The 18,605-nt window shown below is 48.9% G+C and overlaps 1 protein-coding gene across 2 annotated transcripts in view; it reads left to right on the forward strand.

Moving 5' to 3' along the window:
* The first annotated feature begins 339 nt into the window (after window positions 1-339).
* The window catches only part of SEMA4D (semaphorin 4D), a 128,722-nt gene continuing 110,456 nt past the window's right edge, over window positions 340-18,605 (forward strand). The window contains exon 1 of one of the 2 annotated variants that reach the window (XM_064361588.1): window positions 340-361. The gene's annotated coding sequence lies outside the window, so the exon portion shown is untranslated. The remainder of the gene's footprint in view (window positions 362-18,605) is intronic. The other variant, XM_021671892.2, reaches the window with a different exon arrangement.

Consider the following 18,605-nt stretch of genomic DNA (forward strand, 5'->3'; position numbering starts at 1 on the left):
AAGGGAGGAAAAAAGAGGTTGGGGGAGGGGAAGGAGGGAGGTGAGCAGGGACGCGGAGGAGGAGGAGGGAGGAGGAAGAAAGGGGCGGGGCCAGGGGAGGGAAGAGAAGGGGGAGGGGAAGGGAAGAGAAAGGGGAGGAGGGGGGAAGGGAGGGGAGCGGAGGAGGGGCCTGCGCGCCCTCGGTTCCCGCGCCGGCCTCCGCGCCCTCGCGCGCCGCAGCATCCCCGCCACCAAAGCTGCCGCCGGGCCTCCTCGCCGCCCCCTCCTTGGCCTGGCCGCCTCCCGCCGCCGCCGCCGCCGCCATTCCTGGCGCCCTAGCTCGCCCAGCCGGGAGCAGCCGCGGGCAGGACGCGCGCTCCAGGTAAGCGGCCGGGCTGTGCTGGAGGGAGGGTGCGCGGGGCCCGGCAGGTGCGCTGGGGACGGCCTGGACACTCCTCAGAGCCCCCACTCAACGCCCCTAGCCTCCTCCTCGGACCGTCGGAGCCCTCCCTGAACCCCTGCGGAGCCCCTTCCCGGGACTCCCCGGATCCCTGGACTCCTTCCTGGATCCCCCCGGACCCCTCCCGGGTCGCCTCCCGGAGACACCTACCTGTCCAGGGAGCCCTCCTTGGACCCCTCCAACCCCCTGGACCCCTCTGCGATCCCTCCCCGGCCTTCTCCCGTTCCTGGGTGCCTCCCCAGTCACTGCGCGCAGGTGGCTCCTCTGGGCGCGGGGGAGCTGGGGCGTGCTGCAGACCCTGGCCAGGAAGGGGGCGTCGCGCTTGGCCAGGCGCCGCCGCGCCCGGCGTTCCCGGTCCAGCCCCGCCAGGTCAGGCCCGCTCTGGCCAGCCCGGACTCCGGCCGGGCCCCTGCGGGCTTCTATTTTGGTCGCGGAGGCCTCGGCCTCTGTGTACCGCCGCGCACTCAGACAGGTGGGGCAGGTCGGGCCACTGTGGTCTGGTCGCCGCCTGGGCAGTGAGTGCTCTGCAGGCCTCGGTTTCCTTTAGGGTTTTGGCTGCATTATTCTAGAACAGCCCTGGAGAACCACAAGCCTTAGCCCGGGCTGCACCTGTTGCAGCCGCCTGGTGAGCTGCAAGGGGCTGGCTCCACTGGGGTTATGCCAGTAAAAACATGTAAAGGAGGGTTGAGCTCGTAGTTGTCCTCTTTATTTATCTGGCTTAGTATTTTGGGGGGCAAGTGGGGGTGGGTGGGTGAATGAGAGTCTGTATGTGAGCAGTTTGCCTCAAATGAGGCCTGGTGTTGAGGGCTGGGTCCTGCTTTCCGGAACGTTTGCCATGTGAAGTTGCTTTGCTTTTGTTTTAAAAACCTCACTCTGTGTTGAGCACATCCCAGGCTCGTGGGTGGCCAGGTCCTTAGAGGCCAAGCTGGACGTGGGGCCTGGGGCCAAGCATCTCACCCTGCTGTTCTGAGCCTTTTCAAATTCACCAGGCCAAATTCGCCACTGAACGGACGTTTCCTTTCCTGGGGGTGAGGTGACACCGGTGGCCTGTCACCTCATATGTGTCCTAGGCCTGGGGCCTGCCTGCTGGCTGCCCAGGAGAGGTTATTTGGGAATGTTTACTGTGTCCCAGAAACAGGCAGCTCTGGCCAGTGCAGGGGCAGGATTCTGGTAGAGATGATAATGCCCTGATTGTCTTTTTGACAGTTGGTGTCTCTATATATCATGTCTTGGTAGTCGTCAGCCGGAAGAAGAAAGCATGCGGGCTCTGCATACCCACGAGGGAAGCTGGGGTGGGAGGGTGAGGGACGCACTGGCCTGTTTCTGTGGGCAAAGACTGCCCTCCCAGAAGCCCAGACCTTCAGACTGAGAAAATTGTACCTGGTACACACAGTAAGTCAAACAAAGAAATAAAAACACATCACCAGTGCCAGGAGCAGCCCTGCGGTCCCAGGAAGGTGGGCTGCTTAGGAGTTGGTAGACAGAGGAACTCAGTGGCTGTATTTCAGAGTGCAGATAGGCAAAGGCCATCATGGGGAGGCAGAACCCCAGCTGCCATGTCGGCCCAAGCTCTTGCAGCACAGTGAAAGGGAGGGAGTCCATGGGAGGGGGCCCACCTCCTGATAGGCACACCCAGAGTCTGCTGAAAATGCAGCCTTGCACAGACCCCTCCCTGAGCACCTGAGGTCCTGGGCAGCGGCCTGTCCTGGGCTGAAGTGTGGAGTGCAAGACCAGTGACCATGTTGCACTTGCTGTCCAGTGGATCTGGGGCCAGGGAGTTGTCCTTGGTGACATCATCCACTTGTGGACAGTCCTCCCTGTGTGGACCGCTGGAGGGAGATGCTCTCTAGAGCTGCCTTCCCCACACCAAGCAGTGTGTCTAGGCCAAAGCTTGGGAGTGCATGCTAATAGCTGGCTTTGAGCGGGGAGGGACCGGGCGCTGCTGCCAGCACAGCAGCAAAATCAATAATGCATTGCAAAGATCAATGGTTTTCTCTATCTTCTGTGCTTCTGGATTGAGCCTGTGCAGGCTTCTGCCTCTCTCGGTTCCATTTCTGGTGGGGAGGGAGCAATGATTGGGTCAAGGAGGGTGGTTGCAGATTCTCCTCCTGACCCCCTAGAGCCAGAGCTCCAGGGGAGGACCCATGGAGGTGAAACTTACTGTGTGAAAATATAGAAATAAACATGCCATTGGCTGACCATCGAGCTTAGTTGCTGAGAGAAAGGCTGCTGTCTGTTCCCAACCAAGGCAATGATTTCTTCCCTGAACTTGGACAATTCCAGGAAGAAGACTCACAGGTGAGAAGGGAAGAGGCAGAGGCACCTGGGGTGGGTCCTCTCTTCCCTGGGCCAGGGTCCACCCTGGGCTTGGCAGGTGCAGCGTCCACAGCCCTGCCTATGGCATCCCCATCACCATGACCATTGCCATCCAAGGTCTAGGGCTGTCCTGGATGTCTCAGGGTGTCACCCAAGAGCTGAGCTTGTAAAGCAGGCTCCCCTGCACACAACAGGGAGAGGTTTGCTGGGGACTTTGCTGTCAAGAGATGACATGGGAAAGCAGAGATTTATTAGGAGGAGCTATCTGCTGATTCAGTCAGGTGGAGAAGGTGTGCCAGGGCCTTCCCTGGAAGCTGGGTGGTGTTTTCGGCACACTAATTAAGGTGATCCTTGGGATAAGCAAATTGCTTTGCTGCATGTGGCTCACTTTCCAGCTTTTGTGACCCTCCCTGAGTGAATTTGCATTTGCCTGGGGGTGTCACGGCAGGGGCCCCAGCTTTCTACTGCCTTGCTGTGATTATCCCTGGGGAATCAACAACAGTGTGAGGGTGCAGAACCCCACAACCACCTTCCCACAGCACCTGTGCAAGCCTCAGCTGGGGGTGGAGGGGGTGGGGTGCAGGCAGTGTCCTGTTATTTGGTCCAGAAGTTTCAGCTGCTGCCCATGAAAGCAATGACTGCATCCCTGTCCTGGATTGCATCTAAGTGGCACCCCGAGATTTCTGGCTTTGATCAAAGCCTGATCCAGAGCTCTCACTTGGATCAGCACTTGATCCAAGTATCACTCCTTTGAAAAAGAGGCTATTGATGTGTCTCCTGGACATTTGTGGAGTGAATGACGATTTTAAGGAATTCCTTAATTACAGCATTGTGGTTATGTTAGAATAATCTTTACCCTTTAGCCATAGATACTGAGTGTTGGTAGATGAAATGATGTTTGGGATCTGCCTCAGATTAGTGTGGGGTGGGGAAGCAGAGGGGATGAGGAGGGATGGGATTGTCTGAGTGGACAGTTTGGGGTCTGGATGAGAGTACCTGGATTATTTGTTCTGTTCTGGCTACTTCCATGCACTTTCAAACTTCTCCATCATAAACAGTTAATAATGATCAGAGATCTCCAATTCCCCTCTTAAAACATGCCATTGGATCTTTTACTTCATGATGATACTATTAAAAGGTTTACTTTAAAAAATGCGCCAGTGTCTTAGGTAGAAACATCGTTCCTTAGTGTAGACTATAGAGAATGTGCCCTTTCCATGCACCAATGCGGGTGCTTAGCACAGAAGCCCATCTGGAAGGACACACACCTGGTATTCAGCAGATCATCATGGAGCTGCCTGTGTGGACCTGGGTGCCAGATGCTGCCCCAGGCTCTAGGGACATAGCCCCGACTGAAAGCAGCACTCCATAGTTAGCAAAGGGTGGGGCCTGTGTGCATGTGAGGGTGTGTTGGGGAAGGAGAGGTAAGAGGAAGAGGGAACCTATGCTTTCCTCTCGTTGTACTTATGTATGGTTTGTTTCTGTTACAAAAGAATTATTTTTGTAATTACAAAATGAATTTTTAAAAAGTGGTCTTCATTAGGTCATTTTAAATAGAATTTGATTTGTGGAAACTGATGTTTCTACACATCTTAATAACAGATGAATTGGCTTCTGTGAGGCAGTCAGTGAATCAGTAGTTATTGACCCTCTGAGTATGTGCTTTGTGGGCTATGAAGGATAGAAATCAGTACACTACTATCTGCATTAGGGGAGACAAGACGAATACCCTGACCATTAAATATTAGTACAGTCCAGCGACAGAAGTACCGAAACGAACTGAGTCTAGTCGGGAGCCTGTGCCCGGTGGGTCCCCATTGCCGGTTGGCTAACCTGGACCTGGGGCTTGTTCAGGCATTTTCTGAGGTGCCTTTGTTTTCTCTTTATATTTAGTGGAAGATATATTAAGTAACCTAAAGCTATAGCAAAAATGTAAAAGTGGTGTGTGCTGCAGAGAAGTCTACAAAGTGAGAAGTACAAGTTGCTTAGAATTCTGATAGTTTTTGTATTTTCCTGGTCTGTTGCAAGAAACTAGAGTTGCTTGAGCAGCCAGCATGTAATCTGCCTGATGTAGAGTCTGGGTGTTTGTTGGGCCCTCTGATTTGTATGTGTGTTTTGATTTTGTTTGGAAGGACAGAAAGTTTCCCGTTAGCCTGCAGTTGGTCCACTTGGTTCTCACTGGGAGTTTGGGAGCTTTAGTTTGTTGTTGTTTCTGACCGGCGTGTCCCATGTGCTGGGAGGGCACAGCTCGGTGCTGCAGCTGGGCTGTGGCACATGTTCATCGCCGTGCTGCCGGGAGCCGCCTGCCTTCTCAACTGCACAGAACCACCCCATGGGTGGATGCACATTCTTACCCCGCATCTGGATCACACTTGTCCTGTACGGTCCCCTCCTTCTGAGGGCCCACAAAGAGCTGAGGCATCTGGGGAAGTCACAGTGCCAGCACCTCTGGGCCCTGGCAGGTGATGCTACTGTGTCTTAGGTTCCGGATGTGAAGGAACTGCTCACCTTTCAGGGCCCTCCCAGCTCTTGAACCTGTCTGCTTCATGAAGTTTCACTGCTTCCCCAGAAAACATGTATTGAATGCCAGTGATGGCTGGGGGCTGCTGGGGGTATGGTCAAGTGGAGGGAGATGGGAGGCTAATGAGAGGGGAGATAGATAGTTCCAGATCTAGGCGCTCAAGGGACCAGCGGTTTGTTGAGGGGTGGTTGTTATTTAAAATCAGATGGCCCCCATGCCCTGCTGAGCCCTAGATGTGGGGGAGGTGAGGAATGGTGAGGGGACACTTAGGCACACATGAGCAATGGCAGGAGGGCTGTGTGGGTGGGCCTTGCAGGAGCTTGGCAGCCTGCTCAAGGTGGGAGGCAGGCCGATTCCAGGCGTTCTGCCAACAAGACTGTGATGGGTCCCATGAGGGCTGTTGCAGCAAGAGAGGGGTCCAGGATGACCCAAGGGTCTTGGATGGGGCATTGGAAGGGTGAAGTTGCCATCACCCTGAGACTGAGGTCTTCACGAGAGCAGTTGTGAGGATTCAGAGGGATGGTGTGGCTCTCAAGATAGTACAGGTGAGAATCCTACTGAAGTGTCCCAGTGCAGGTGAGGAGGAAGTTGGAGAAAGGGGTTTAGAGTTTGGGGGAGAGCTCTGGGCTGGGACCCTAATCTTGGCAATATATTGTAGCTGTAGAGGTGACATTTTGAAAGCTGGGAGTTTGGATGAGACCACTAGGGAGTTGAGGCAGATGGAAAAGAGAAGTCCGAGGACTGAGCCTGGGACAAGAAACGAAGAAGGTGCAGCCAGCCAGGTAGGGGAAGAACCGGAGGGGCCTGGGGGCATCCTGGAGGCCACATGCAGCTTGTGTGAGAGGGAGGGTGACAGCGGAGGTCACAAAGATGAGGACCGAGGACAACCTGGGGTTTATCCAAGTGGTCCAGGGTGGTGGGCTGAAGTATCGGCTGAGTTTCTGAGAGAAGGAAGGAGGGGAGTTTGGGCCAGCAGGAGCCTATAGCTTTTTTGAGAATTTTGCTGCCTTGAAGGGGAGTGGGGAAGTGGAGGGGGTCATGGGTAAATGGGGCTGAGGAAGGCCTGCTTAAAACGTTTGCATCCTGAAGGGAAGGATGGAGCAGAGCTGGAGGAAGCCCTGAGGTGGGCAGGAGGGACAGAGGCTGGCTGGGGCCGCCCCGTAGGTGAAGGATCCCCACGAGCTGCTGTTGACTCTCGGTGTGTGCCGTGCCTCCTCTTGGCCCAGGGTGCACAGAAGCATGAGGCTGTCCTGTCGCTGGTGGACTGTGAGCATTTTCCTCATGACCTTCATGAGTGGTGGCATTGTCTCCAGGCAGGGATGGCCTGCATTTTGCCTGCAACACTGACTCTCACTTCCACGTGGATTGAACACTGGAGGAATGGGAGAGTGCTTTTCTGAGAGTGGTCCCCGCACCAGTGGCATTGCATCCCTGGGAAATGCAGTCTCTCTAGCATCCAGAACTGTGGGGTGGGACCCGTTATCTTGTTTTAACAGGCTTCCCAGAGGCTTCTGAATTGCTACCCTAAGATGAAGACCCGCACTTGGGAGTGGGTGGGACATGCCCATGGGGAGACAATGGTGGTCCCCAGGTTGGATGCACCTTAGGCTCGGGGTGCTTTCCACACGAGTCCCACTAGAAGTGATGTTGTCTTACTCAGTTTTATTGGCATGAATTATGACAAAATATATTCACTTGAAGTGCACAGTTAACTGAGTTTTGAAACGTGTATAGCCATGCAACTGACACCATAATCAGGATATAGACCAGGATTTGATAAGCTTTGGCCCTGCAGGTCAAGTGTTCTGGGCCCATTTATTTTGGAATCGTCTGTGGCTGCTTTTATGCTATTGCAGCAGAGATGAGCAGTTGCCACAGAGACCAAATGGCCCTGAGAACCCCCCCAAATTCCCCTGTTGCCCCTTTTCAACCCCCTCTTCCTAGCAGTCACTGACCCGCATAGATTAGATTATTATAGCTTGGATTTATTTCTCCAATACTTTCAAAGTAGGAGGATATATTTGACAGTTGCTCCTAGACTTGTGATGGGATTACATCCTAATAATAAACCCGTCATTAAGTTGAAGATATCCTCCTAAGTCAAAAATGTGTTTGATACACCTGACCTGTCCAACAGCATAGCTTAGGCTAGCCCACCTTCAACGTGCACTGAACACTTACATTAGCCTACAGTTGGGCAGGGTCATCTAACACAAAGCCCTTTTTATAATAAAGTGTTGACTATCTTATATAATTTATTGAATGCCGCACTGACAGTGAAAAACGGAATGGTTGTGTGGATACTCTCAGTACCGTTTCTACTGGATTCGAAAAATCATAAATGAGACCATTGTGAACGGGGGACCATCTGCATAATCTTTGTGTCCAGCTCTTTTCACTCTGCACAGTGCTTTTGAGATTCTTACATGTTGCTGTGCATGCCAGCACTTCATGTCTTTTTATTGCTGAATAGTTGGTGGACGTTTGGATTGTTTCCTCTTCTGGGTTATTGTGAATAAAAGTGCTATGAGCTACAACTCAACAGCAAAGACAGCCGGTTAAAACGTGGGTGACTGTGTCAGCAACAGTGATAGACAAACGGACAATAAACCTGTGAGAAGGTGCTTAACATCATTAGTTATTAGGGAAATGTGAATCAAAGCCACAGTGAGGTACCACCTCGAACCCTACTAGAATGGCTTTAATTAAAAAATAAAGCGGGGGGATAACAAGTGTAGGTGAGGTGATGGAGAAATTAGAACCCTCAAAGATTCCAGATAGAAATGTAAAATGGTGTAGCTGTTTTGGAAAAAATTTAGAGATTCCTCAAAAAGTTACAAAATTACCATATGACCTAGCAGGCCCACTGCTAGGTGTATACCTAAAGGAATTGAAAGCAGGGACTCATAGACTTAAATGTGGCTGTTCATAGTGGCACTATTCCACTAGCTGAAAGACAGAAACAACCCAGACGTCCAGCAGTGGTTGAATGGGTAAGCTAAATGTGGTGTATTCATCCATGGCCTATGATTCAGCTATAAAAAGGAATGAAGCACTGATACATATTACAATGTGGATTAAACTCAAAAACATTATTCTAAGTGAAGGTAGCCAGGCACAGATTAATAGCTGCATGTTGTATTATTCCATTTATATGAAATGTTCAGGATAGGCAAATCTTTCCAGGCAGAAAACACATTAGTGGTTAATATAATATATTATATTATTCCATTTATATGAAATGTTCAGAATAGGCAAACCTTTCTAGACAGAAAGCACATTTCAGGGGCTGGGGAGGTGGGGGAATGGAAAATGAAGACTTAATATGCATGGGGGTTCCCTTTGAGGTCCTGGAACTAGATATAGTGGTGATGGTTACATAACATTTTGAATGTACTAAATGCTACTGGATTATACTCTTTAAAATGGTAAATTTTATCTCATGAGTATTTTACCACAATAAAAGATGATATAAGAAATGCTATGAGCATTCACAGGCAAATCTTAGCGTGGACATATGTTTTTATTTGTCCTGCGTAACTGCCTACAAGTGGAATTACAGGGTTTCGTGGTAAGTAGATGTTTAACTTGATTTAAAAACTGGCAAACTGCTTTCCAAAGCAGTTGTATCGTTTTACGTTCCCACTGCTAACGTATGAGAGTTGCAGTTGGTTCACATCCGTGCCAACACTTGCTGTTGTCAGTCTTTTTAATTTTAGCTATTCTAGTGGAAATGTGGTAGTGCTGTATCCGGGCAGTTTTGGTTGAGCTTTCATGTGCTTATTAGCTATTTGTGTATATTCTTTTGTGAAGTGTCTGTTTAGATTACTTTGATTACTTTGTCTCTTTGATTACTTTTTAATTGGGTTATGTCTTCTTATATGTGAGTTATAAGTGTTCTTTACATCTTGATTCAAATATTTGTATTGCAAATATTTTCTCTCAGTCTATGGCTTGCCCTTTTATTTTATTAGTTATATCTTTCAATGGACAGACTTTCTGGTTTTAGTTGTTTTAATGGTTTGCGCTTTTTGTGCCCTATTTAAGAAATCTTTGTCTAACTCATAGTGATAAAGACTTTCCACGTTCTCTTCTGAAAATGTGGTAATTGTAGCTTTTGTGTTTAGGTCTGCAATCCATTTCGACTGGACGTCGTGGCTCATACCTGTAATTCCAACGCTTTGGGAAGCCGAGGCGGGTGCATCATCTGAGGTCAGGAGTTTGAGACCGGCCTGGCCAATATGGTGAAACCCTGCCTTTACTAAAAATACAAAAATTACCCGGATGTGGTGGTACACGTCTTTACTCCCAGATACTGAATGTTAAATCATTCTTACATTTCTGTAGTCCCAGCTACTTGGGAGCCTGAGGCAGGAGAATCACTTGAACACGGGAGATGGAGGTTGCAGTGAGCCAAGATTGCGCTGCTGCACTCCAGGCTGGGCAACAGAGTGAGACTCAAAAAAAAAAAAAAAAAAAAAAATCTGCGATTTTCGAGTTAATTTTTAATGGAAAGGACGAAGGATTGAGGTTCATTGTTTTGCCTGTGGACATCCACTTGTTCCAACACCATTTGTTTTAAAATAACAACAAGAAGCCTATTCTTTCTGTAGTGAATTATGTTGGTACCGTTTGTAAAGTAATTGGCCATATCTGTGTGCCTTTGTTTCTGGATTCTGTTCTGTTCCATTATGACTTATTTCTCATAGGTCCCAGTGCCACACTGTCTCTGTAGTAAATCCAGAAGTCAGGTAGCATGACAATTTTGTTTCATTTTCAAAATTGTAGTGTCAGTTCCAGATCTTTGCATTTTCACATATACTTAAGATCAGTTTGTCAGTTTCTGTGGAAAGCCTGCTTGGATTTTGACTGGAATTGTATACTCCTTAGATCAATGTGGGGAAAAAAAAATTGTAATAATATTTGGTCTCTTGACCAGTGAGCATGGAATCTCCCTCTATCTATTTTCATCTTCCTTAATTTCTTTTAGCAGTGTTTTGTAGATGTGAGTGTACAGGTCTTGCACGTTTTATCAGATTTACTCATAAGTAGTTCATGTTATGTTCATGGATTTAAAAAAAATTATTTTCCAGTTGTTACTTGTGATGTATAGAAATTACAATTGATTTTTTATATTTTTTGTTTATACTGTGAACTTTGCTAAGTCTCTATTTTTGTCGCTATTATCAAAATATAATTGTTTTTTTCTATTTTTTGTTTATCCTGTGAACTTTGCCAAGTCGCTGTTTAAGTAGCTTTTTTTGTAGTCTCTCAAGATCTTTCATGTAGATAATTCTGATGATTATGAATAAAGACCAGTTTTTTTCTTTCCAGTTAGAATCCTTTTTACTTCTTTTTCTTCTTTTTTTCACTTCTGGGACCTTCAGAACAAGGGTTAATAGAAGTGGTAAAAGTAGACATTCTTGCCTGTTCCCAATCTTAGGAAGGAAGAATTTCAAGTTTTTCGTTGTTGTTGTTGACGTTAGGTAAAGATATGAAGTGCATTTTACGAGATGGTGGTAGTTTTCTAATTTGCTGCGAGCTTTCGTCATGAGTAGGTGTTGAATTTCCTCATGTACTTTTTCTGTATCTGTTGAGATGATCATATGGTTTTCCATTTTTTGTTTGTGAATATGGCGAATTACACTGGTTAACTTTTGAATGTTAAATCTTTCTTGCATTTCTGGCAGAGATCCCACTTGGTCATGATGTACTATCTTTTTATATATCGCTGAATTTGATTTGCTACAATTTTATTAAGGATATTTGTAGCTATAGCAGAGGAATGTTGTTTTCTTTTCTGGTACTGTTCGGTTTTGGTATCAAAAGTAAACTGCCCCACACAATGATTTGGGAAGTAGTTCCTCTTATTATTTTTGAATAGTCTGTGTAGGATTGGGATTCTCTCTCTCTCTCTCCCTCCCCTCCCCTCCCCTCCCCTCCCCCTCCCCTCCCCTCCCCCTCCCCCTCCCCTCCCCTCCCTTCTTCTCCCCCCTTCCCCTCCCCTCCCCTCCCCTCCCTTCTCCCCCCTTCCCCTCCCCTTCCCTCCCCTCCCTTCTTCTCCCCCCTTCCCCTCCCCTCCCCTCCCCTCCCTTCTTCTCCCCTCTCCTCCCCTCCTCTTTCCTCCCCTCCCCTCCCCTCACCTCTCCTCTCCTCCCCTCTCCTCCCCTCCTCTCCTCTCCCTTCCTCCCTTCCTCCCTTCCACAAGGTCTCACTGTGTTGTCCAGGCTGGAGTACAGTGGTATGATCATAGCTCACTGCAGCCTTGACTTCCTGGGCTCAAGTGATCCTGCTGCCTCAGCCTCCTGAGTAGCTGGCATTACAAGCCTGTACCACCATGCCTGGCTAATTTTTTTGAATTTTAGTAGAGACAGGGTCTCACTGTGATTCCCAGGCTGCCCTTGAACTCCTGAGCTCAAGCCATCTTCCCACCTTAGCCTTCCAAAGTGCTGAGATTGCAGGTGTGAGCCACTGTGCCCAGCCTTTCTGGGGTTTTCTTTATGGAGAAACTTTTAATTATGAATTCAATAGGACTATTAAGATTTTCTATTTCTGTTTGAGTCAGTTGTGGTCATTTGTGTGATTTATTGAGCTATAATTTTTTATGGAGTGAAATCTATCCTGTTAAATGAACCATTCTGTGAGTTTTGGTTAATGCATGTGGTTTTGGTAAATATAACCATCATCAAATCAAGATATGAAAAATTTTCATAATTCCAAAAATTCTCTCATGTGCCCTTTTGTAGTCAGTTTCCTTACCCCAGACCTGGCAACCACTGACCTGTTTTCCACCCCTCTAGGCTTTCCAGAATTTCATATAGGAATTATACAGTTTGTAGCCTTTGAGTCTGGCTTTCACTCAGCATAATTGTACAGGTATTTGAGCAGTAAATAAAGCAATCAGATCTATGTCTCAGGAGTAACTCTGACATTTCAGAGTAATGAATTAGAAAGACAAGGATTGGAGACAAGGGGAAGAAGTTATGGGACAAGAATGCTAGGATGATGTTCGTGGTGGCCTTGTTATAAATGTTATGCTGAATGCTTTCTATACGTCTCATGGAATTTGCACCACAGTCCTGCAAGACTGGGTCAGTTCTTCCCTCTCGTTCACAGCTGAGAACAGAGGGAATAAGAATGTTATTCTTGAGACAACTCAGCCAAGACGTGGTGAAGCCAGGAGTTGTGATTTGACGCTCCTCACTGAGGTGCCGCATCTAATGCACACACCAGGAGGTGGCAGTTGGTTAGTGTTTTAAAGATTTTAAAGACGCATGTACCCTTTGGCCATTGGAGTCTGAATGTGCTAGAAATTTAGTTTATTTGAAGAATCATGAATGTTAAGAAGGATTTATTGAAAAGGGTGTTTCTCAGTGTTTATTAATTAATTTCTCAGTGTTTATTAATAGAGAGAGAAAATCCAGATACAACCTGGGCAGCTACCGACAGTGAAATGGTTAGGCAGGAGGTGCCATAGTAACATTGGTCACTCTTTAAAAATCTAGTGTAAATATGCCTAATGAGATGAGAAGTCAGCATAATACATCATGTGCTAAGAACAGTTCGTGAACCAACATGCACAGCAAGAACTTATAATTGCCTAGAAAGCACTAGACTGTGTCCAAAATGCGAGTCAGATGTTTAGTTGGTGACGTGCCTTCTGTTTCCTCCTTGGTGCTTGTCTGTGTTTCTCTGATTTTCTGCAACAATACTTGTTATGGAAATCACAAAGGAGAAATACAAAGGAAAAGGTTGAAAAATGTAGCTCAAGAACACACACACACACACACACATTCACACACGCACTACATACTACACACATACCCCACCACCATGCACCCAGTACACACACATCAGTCAACACACACATCACACCACACACCCCATATCACACACTACACACATGCCCCCCACACCACACACCCAGTTTACACACATTACACACAATACATCCACACACCCACCACACAATACATCCACACACCACACACCACACCACACACCACACACATACCTGCCACACTATACACACATAACACACAACACATCCTTACACCACATCACAGTCCACACACACACTCACCACACTACATACACACATCACACCCACACACACTACATATACACTGCATATATACACTACACTTCGCACCACGCACACCCCATACCAAACACTACACACATACCCCCCATGCACACACACACCAGACACATACCTCCCCACCCCACACACCTAGTACACACACCACACACACTACACACACCCACCATGCAGTACATACAAATACCATGCCACACACACACACATACAACACACGCTGTACACATCCACACCACACACACCACACATCAGACCCCATACATAACACCACACAGTCATGCTGCAGGTGTTACAGTGCATAGTGCACACACACGCACCCCACATGCATCGGAGTCTTGAGAGCCTTGCACACTTCTAGACTGGTCATGCGTGCCTCGTTGCCAAAGCAGGCAGGTGTTTTGCAGCTTATTCTGCTCCTAAAGGGCACGCAGGCAGTGAAGCCGGCCCTCCCAGATGCTGTGCAACCACAGGTGGGCCTGCAAGGCAGGGTGGCTGCAGTGTCCTCTTCAGGGCTCTGGTTCCTTCCATGCCTGCCACACTGTGCTTGGCCCTCAGTGGTTGCTGGGGGACTGTGGGATTATTAAATGAGATGACTCCTGTAATATCCCTTCTTGCCCATGTTTGAACTGAGATGCATGTGGAATTCAGAGTGATGTTTGAAAGCAAACATCAGAGAGGTTTCAGTGCATGGACAATATTGCTAAAACATTTTTTACTACAATGCAAAAATTTCCTGACCATCAGGAAGCCTGGCTGTGTGGATGTCTTATGCCTGGCTGCCTTCAGACACTGACAGTGATCCACATTCATTTTTATATTGTGAGGCAGGACACTCACACGCACACACACACATTGCACACACATGCACACATGCCACTAAAAGTTTTGCTCACAACAGCCACCCTTAACTATCTGTGATACCCTCTGATATTTTTATTCGATAGCATTTGTTGAAAAACTGCAACCCCCAGGCTGAAAAATACTGACCCCCCATGTAACATCTGGCCCTATGTGTGACTGCATGGAAATTAAACATTTTAGTATGACATCAATATGTGTGCACTGTATATTTTTATCTTATTTCTCACGTTGGCTGACATTGACCGTGTACTCCTCTACCGCTTGATTTTCCTCTCAGTGAGATTTCTGGGGCGGGCATGCCTTAGAGCCTTCAGCACAGTGCCTACCCCAGGGCCTGATGTTGGACCGTAAGCCTGAGAACAACAGGGCAGGGAAACTGGGTCAAAGCAAAGCTCTTGAGCAGGCGGAATTGGATATCTGGCTCTTCTTTGAATGCTGAGGGCAGTGGCTTGGGTTTCAAATGTGGAATCCTGCAAAGCCGCCCAGCTCCCTTGGTCTCGCCTGTAAGCAGCGGCTGCCTCCTAGATGTTTTGTGGGGCTGAGGCAGGGACCTGCCATCCTTATATTCCAATTCCATCCACAAGAGCACGGTTGGAGCAGGGCTTGTTTTTGCCGGCTTGGCAAAACCAGAGAGGTGGTGAGAAGGCAATTTTTTAAAATAGACACCAGTTGCTGCAGGACCTGGAAACAAGCCTTTGGGGAGACGCAGACATTTGTTTACAAGTAGCCATTCTGTGACTCCAGCCAGTGGGCACAGGTTTTAATTCAACTGGAAGAGAGTATCATTTAATAATTAGCAGATTTAGAACTGCAGAAGGGATAGATGGCTTAGCACAGATGTCTCCTGGTGGAAATGAAGGACCCCTGAGAACGCAGACACAGTCTCTCCCCTTTCTCTTTTCTCAGTGAGGAGACCATGCTCAGGCCACAGTGCCATTCTCCAAATAAATGGTGGTGTCATCTGGAGACTTCCACTGAGACGTCTTGTGTCAGGACTACGATGAAGCCTTTTCCAGCGCTTATATTGTAGTTTCTAAAGATGGAAAAACACTTTGCTAAGCCCTGCCTCATTCATAAACTATGTCAGGCCGGGAGTCTGTCCCTGCTGTTGTCACCCTCCCCAAACTGCTGGGCTGGGGGCCCTCTCCTTGTTTCTGGAGGAGGCAGAGCATGGCTTCTGCTGCACAGGAGACAGTTGCTACAGTGCAGTTATCCTGAGCTTGGTGGGGCCTTCTGCTGTCCAGGGCTGAGAATGGCTGGGAGGCTTCCCTGAGGATCGAAGCTGTTGCTGATGCCTGTGTAAACCCTAATGAGTGTGGCCCGTGCTGTTCTTGCGCTGTGACCCTTCCAAGTGCTTGTCTGATCAGAGCTGACATGAAGAGCAGATTCCATGGTTTGAGTCTGTGGCCTGGTGATCATCAGAGTGATGCAGGTGTGGCCCACTTGCTGGCCTTACTGGTGCACATTCTCTGTGGACGTGTCCCAGGAGGGCAGCAGGACACAGCCAGCCCTTGGACGGTGGACATTGCAAGTGCTGTGACCCATGTGAGCTGGTTGGTTCCCAACTGGCTTTGCTGCCTTCTTCCTGGAGCAGCTAGGTCGGCCCCGCAGCCCACTGCTTTGCAGTGGATCCCCTTGCTCATCTGGGCCGTGACCCCTCTCCTGCTTCCTTTCCTCTCTTGGAGTCAAGGGAAGGTCATCCGCAGGAAGCAGCAGCGACGAAGCCCTCTTGCCGGGTTTGCTCTCTGTTTTCATCTTTCCATCTCCTCCTTCTTCTGCAGTGAGATATTTGCAGAATTTACTGTGAAGCACACCTAGCCTCAGTGTGCGGCCCTTGAATCTTCACAAATGGAGCCAGCCGTGCGATGCCCGGGAAGAGGGGCAGAGCACAGCAGCCCTGGGCCCCCGCTCACCACTCCCTGGCTGATCACAGCACTGGTTAATCTTGGCTGGCTTGACTGTGTGCCTTGGATTCTGTAGCACGTCTTCGTGTGTGTCACTCAGCATCCGTCTGTGACATTTGGCTTGCGCTCACCTAGGGCCTTCTCTTCTTGCTTTGCCACCTCGTATTCTGGTGTGTGTGTCCGCCACAATTTAGGCACATTTATATCCACCACAGGTATCTGGGCTGTCCGCTCGGCTGCTAGTTTGGAGCTGTTAGGAATGGGACTTGGAACGTCCTTGAGCACAGGCTGTGTTTTACCTTTTATTCTCCTTTCAGGAAACAGGGGCCTTCTGGTTCTTATGGCTTCACTTCCTGGGGCAGGTCTGGCCTCCGTGGTGGCACCTGTGGTTTAATTTCGTCTCAGACCTTGCACGTGGCACCCTGTTTCCAGCCTTACACTGAACCCCCCCCTCTGAGAAGAAGCCCTTGAACCAGCTCCTGCTGCTTGCTGCTGGGTGCCACCTCCCTCACTGGGCCCTTGGGGGTCTTTCTAGCTGTGCCCTCTGTGCGTCCTGCCCCATCTCTACCTGCTCACCCAGGCCAGGTGGGCACCTCCCTGTCATTCCTAACGCGGTGTTTCTCAGGTCTGCAGTTTCTGTCTCTGGCTGCACGGGGTCTGCCACTCAGTCTGCTGCCATCCACCCCTCAGAGAGTGTGCAGTGCCTGCTTAGTGTGTGCCAGGTTCTGGGATGGCGGTGAGACGTCGGGGGTTGGAGGAGAATGGACAGGACATGTTACTTTTAGCAGGAGAAGGATGTGTGGGTGTATTGATAGGGGATACAGGGGCTTTGAGGAGATCTTGAGGGTGGAGCTGTCCAACGAGGACAGGCCTGAGGTGTCGAAGTCACAAACACTGAGTTAGAACTCAGAGCAAGTAGGAAACAGCTGGTGGCTGAGGTGGGAGAAAAGCTGTAGTTGTTTTAAAACATGGTGGCAATATCACCATTGCTATCACTGAGATGCAGGGTATCTGTCCCCTTGCTGTGGATCTGGGTTACCTCCTGACTGCCTTGATTGGTGGAATGTGGTGGGTGTGAGGCTGAGTGACCCCCAGTGTGGCTTCCCTATTGTTCACCAGGATGCTGTCTCTGGGAGCCCTGTGATGCCAAGGAAGGAGTTGGCCCTCTGGCAGCCATGCTGTGAGGAAGCCCAAGCTCGACGGACTGCCATGGGGGCTCCAGTGGGCAGTCCTGGTATTCAGTCCCTTCCACTCAGCGCTCTCATATATGAGGGGACAGGCCTTCAAGGACTGTAGCCCTTGGTAGTTAGGTGTGTCAGCTTCAGTGTCCTTGGACATTGGAGTAGAGATAAGCCGACCCTGGACGGGGCCCACTGAGGCTCCTTACAGAATTGGGAGTGTAGTAACATGTTGTAGGCTGCTGAGTTCAGGGTAACGTGCAACACAGCAACAGTGACGGAAACAAAAGTGGTGGCTACCCAAGGGAGGGGAAGGAAGGGCCTTGCGGTGGGGTGGGGGATGAGGGGCCTAGGACTCAGGTTTTGGGTGGGAGAGTGGAGTGTGAACAAGGGAAAGACCCCTAAAAAGGGTACAGTGAGGATGATTCATTTCATCTCATCCCACACATTTTCACAGTCTGTATATTGTGGGCTTTCTTGCTTTCCCTGTAAACGAACCTTGAAGGAAACGTAATCCCTTTTCATAGGAGCACAGAGGACACAGGGATGAATCTCTTGTAGCTGTCCATAAAAAGTACCACAAACTGGGTGATTTCCAACAAGAGAAATTTATTCTCCTAGTTGTGGAGGTCGGAAGTAAAAATCAAGGTGTCAGCAGGGCCGTGTTCCCCCAAGGCTCTAGTGGGGCCTCCTTCCTGCCTCTTCCCACTTGTGTTTCCCCAGTGTCCCTTGCTTGTGGTGCATTGCTCCAGTCTCTGCTCCAACATCACATGGCCTCTACATCTCTGTCTTCCCCTCTGAGTGTGTCTATAAGGACACTGGTCCCTGGATTTAGTGCCCACCCAGATAACCCAGCGAGATCTCATCTCGAGATTCTTAATTACATCTGAAAGACCCTTTTAGCAAACAAGATCACATCTTCAATCTGTTAGAGCACACAAGAAGGCGACTGAAATACTGTGTGGCTGGGCTGGTGGCCCTGGTGGGTGGAGACGGGGCTGGCAGGCTTTCACCTTCTCCAGGATATATTTCAGCAGGGCTTTATCAGCAGGAAAATGGAAACCATGGCTGCTTTTTGCCTTTGTGGGAAGCTATAGAAATAAGAGTACAGTGGAAACTCTCTGCTTTGTAAAATAGCTTCATGTTGACTCAGAGGGGAAACAGGAAAGGTGCCTTCTATCTTTTTTATGCGAGTTTTTCTCCTGTCGGTGGGGCCTTTGCTTTTAAGGAGTGTTTCTACAAGAGTATTTGTTGGATATTTAGTGAGAACAGGAAGTAAGATGTG

This window comes from Aotus nancymaae, unplaced genomic scaffold, assembly GCF_030222135.1.
Source record: "Aotus nancymaae isolate 86718 unplaced genomic scaffold, 86718_ANA_hifiasm-v0.15.2.pri h1tg000041l, whole genome shotgun sequence".
In the NCBI taxonomy this organism is placed as follows: Eukaryota; Metazoa; Chordata; class Mammalia; order Primates; family Aotidae; genus Aotus; species Aotus nancymaae.